Source organism: Saccopteryx bilineata, chromosome X (assembly GCF_036850765.1).
Source record: "Saccopteryx bilineata isolate mSacBil1 chromosome X, mSacBil1_pri_phased_curated, whole genome shotgun sequence".
NCBI lineage: Eukaryota > Metazoa > Chordata > Mammalia > Chiroptera > Emballonuridae > Saccopteryx > Saccopteryx bilineata.
In genome coordinates this window covers 18,273,936-18,278,164 of record NC_089502.1, presented here as the reverse complement: position 1 = coordinate 18,278,164, position 4,229 = coordinate 18,273,936, and positions in this window count along the sequence as shown.

Sequence of the window (4,229 nt, the reverse complement as noted above, 5' to 3'; positions counted from 1 at the left end):
ATTAATTACTTATTTTATTTCTACACTTAAAACAGTTTAATTGTCAATTTATTAGTCATTATTTTTTTTAGGAAATGTTTGGATGGTAAATGTGGAGAAAGAGGCAAGGCCCATATCTACCTCAATCTCACTTAGACATCAAAATTGTTGTATGAGGTAAAAATATACTTTTTGTTAATCACCATAAGGTTTTTTTTTCTTTACAAGGTCACAGAGTCAGAGAGAAGGACAGATAGGGACAGACAGACGGGAATGGAGAGAGATGAGAATCATCAATCATCAGTTTTTCGTTTTGAGACCTTAGTTGTTCATTGATTGCTTTCTCGTATGTGCCTTGACCGCGGGCCTTCAGCAGACTGAGTAACCCCTTGCTTGAGCCAGCGACCTTGGGTCCAAGCTGGTGAGCTTTGCTCAAACCAGATGAGCTTGCGCTCAAGCTGGCGACCTTGGGGTCTCGAACCTGGGTCCTTCTGCATCCCAGTCCGATGCTCTATCTACTGTGCCACCGCCTGGTCAGGCTCACCATAAGGTTTTAAAAACTAATTATAAAAATAAAATTATAAAAAAGTTACAAATGGAAATGTAATAATTTAAGGTTCATCTACATTTTATTTATCTTCTTAATCTGTAAGTAGTTTTGAAAAGTGTATAAATGATCACCATATGTCATCTAACATAATTTATGTTATAGAATATCACCAGAGCTCTGAATAGATACTGTAAATTTTTTAAAGTTACATTTTATGTCTGTTTTTAATCCAAATATTTAGAGTTCTAGTGAAGAGATTATGAGAAAATTTACTGCTTTAAATAAAGTTAAGTTTTAATCTGTAGGTTTATTTCATCCCAAGATAGATAAAAATTTGTCCAGTTAATTCTGATAAATTTATATCAAGTGTTATTCTATGTAGGTGACATTATTTCACATTTCTGCTCTGTGTTGTCATAAAGTCCTTGTTCACCTCTGTCAGTATACTTAACTAGTTTTATTACAGTGCTCTATTCATGAGTATATAAACAGAAAAAGATATGTCTCCTTAGAAAGAGGAACTGCATCTTTCTCCAAATCAACAACAATAACTCACTGAGTATTATTTATTTGACTGAAAATCACAAGTAGTAAACATTTTAAAATGCATAGTTTTGGAGATTTAGTGGGTTGGTGACTTTGATCTTTATAAATTATATTTAGAAAATTAATGTGGCCCTGGCCGGTTGGCTCAGCGGTAGAGTGTCGGCCTGGCGTGCAGGAGTCCCGGGTTCGATTCCTGGCCAGAGCACACAGGAGAAGCGCCCATCTGCTTCTCCACCCCTCCCCCTCTCCTTCCTCTCTGTCTCTCTCTTCCCCTCCCGCAGCCAAGGCTCCATTGGAGCAAAGATGGCCCGGGCGCTGGGGATAGCCCTGTGGCCTCTGCCTCAGGAGCTAGAATGGCTCTGGGTGGAACAGAGCAATGCCCCAGAGGGGCAGAACATCGCCCCCTGGTGGGCATGCCTGGTGAATCCCGGTTGGGCGCATGCGGGAGTCTGTCTGACTGCCTCCCCGTTTCCAGCTTCGGAAAAATGAAAAAAAAAAAAAAAAAGAAAGAAAATTAATGTAATAACATTGATCAATATGTTTACATAAGTTCCAGGTAAACATTTTTATAACATTTAAACATGTGACTGTGTTCTGTACCCATCATTCATAGTCAAATCACTCTCCGTCACTGTATATTTGTCCCTCTTTTCTCCCTTCCCCCAACAACCCTCTTCTCCAATCCCCTTTTCTTGGTAACACCTTCATTTTTATCAATGTCCATAAGCCTCATTTTTATATTCCACCTATATGTGCAAGCATACAGTTCTCAGTTTCTTCTGTCTGATTTACTTGTTTCACACAGTATAATGTTTTCACGAGCCAATCATGTTGGCATAAATGGCAATATGTTATCATTTCTTATGGCTGACTTGTATTCCATTATACAGATGTACCAAATCTTCTTCATGCATTCCTCTATCAAAGGACACTTTAGCTGCTGCAATGTCTTGGCCAGTGTGAATACTACTATGATAACAGGGGGCTGCATGTGTCTTTAGGTACCAATGTGTTCTAGTTTTTCTGAGTCAATAAAGAGTAGAGGGATTGCTGGGTCATATGGTTATTCTTAATTTTTTGAGGAACCACAATACTTTCCTTCATAATGGCTGTGCCAGTTTACATTCCCACCAGTAGTGAATGAGGATTCTTTTTTCTCCACAGCCATTGCAACACTTGTTATTTCCTGTCTTGTTGATAACAGCCAGTCTAACAGGTGTGAGGTCGTATCTCACTGTAGTTTTAGTTTGCATTTTTCTAATAACTAGAGAAGATGAGCATCTCTTCATGCATCTGTTGTTCATTTGATTGTATGATTGCATTCTTAGGAAAAGTGTCTGTTTAAGTTCTCTGCCCATTTCTTTTTATTGGATTGTGTGATAGTTTTTTTCCTGAGCACTTTGAGATACATATATACATACATACATATATATATATATATACACATATATATATATTAATCTCTTATCAGAGTGATGTTTATAAACAATGTCTCCCATTTGGTTGGTTGCCTTTTTGTGTTGTTGTCTGTTTCTTTGGTTGGGAAAAAGCTTTTTAGTTTGATATATTCTCATTCATTTATTTTTGCCTTTACTGCCCTTACTTTTTTGGGTCAAATTCATAAAATGTTGTCTAAGGCTAAAGCACATTAACTTTAGTATTAAGTTTTCTTCTTTGAAATTTAGTGTATGAGATATTATGTTTAGGTCTTTGATCCATTTTTCTTTTTTACTTAGAAAATTAATTTTAACAAGATGACATTGATCAATACATGTGCATAGATTCCAGGCAAACATCAGTTCATTATTTGAATAGTCAGTTATGTTGCATATCCATCACCTAATGCCAAATCATTTTCCATCACCTTATATTTGCCCCTCTTTACACCCTTCCCTAATCCCTCCCTCTCCCCTATACTTTCCTACCACTGGTAATCACTGAACTTTTGTCTGTGTCCATAAAGTTGATCTTTGTATTCCACCTAGGTATGAAATCATACATTTTTTTATTTTTTCCTGATCTACTTATTTCACTCAATTTAATGTTCTCACAGTAATTGATGTCATAAATGACCCCATGTCCTCATTTCTTATGGCTGAGTAGTATTTTATTGCATGTATATGCCACTTCTTTAACCAGTGCTCTGTCAAGGAGCATTTTGGTTGTTTCCATGTCTTGGCCACTGCATAATGCTGCAATAAACATGAGGATGAGTTTTTGGGGAAGATACCAAGTAGAGGGATTGCTGGGTCATAAAGTAGTTCTACTCTTAAATTTTTGAGGAACTTCCATAATGATTGTACTTATTTACATTCCCACAGCAGTGTATGAGATAAGAGTAAAACCTTAACACATGTAATGTACCACTGTCTTCAGCTCTGCTCAAATGTCATGCTATTAAGAAACACTTCTCTAAACAACAGATACTCAAATTCCAGACTTCAGCTGTTACTTTCCGTCCTTCATCTATTTGTCTGCATACCACTTACTACCATCTGATATACTATGTCTCCTCTTTTGATTTTGTCTCTCTCTACTTCACTTGGGTGTAAGCTCCACACGAGAATCTCTCTCCTTCCACTGTGATATTTCCAACATCTAAAAAGTTACTGGTACATTATATGTCTTTGATAATTATTTGTTAAATGAATACGTGAATTACATATTTAATTATAAGAGAATGCTTTTTGCTTTCTATGATTATAACTGCCTCTGTTGAGCTTTGATCCCCAGCATTCAGCTGACAAAAATGATTTAGATATTAGAAATAGTTAAATCATACTTGTAAAACCACATATTTCAAATATGTTATTAGCTCTATTTTTTTATGCAAAGTTATGGTATCTTTCATTAAGCAGTAACGTGTCTGGTTAATACCTGTGACCTGTTTAGTGAAAGTTCTCAACTTGTTGGATTATAAATATGACAACTTTTCTCCTTTATTCAAGAGGTACTACCAACTCTTTCAGTTCAACTATTGCTTTCTTCCCAGGCAGTAGTGTAACCTTAAAAACTTGGTTAAATTTAATAAATTTTATATATTTTTAAATTATTTTTATTTATTTATTCATTTTAGAGGGGAGAGAGAGAGATATAGGAGAGAGACAGAGAGAGAAGGGGGGAGGAGGAGCAGGAAGCTTCAACTCACTCCCAT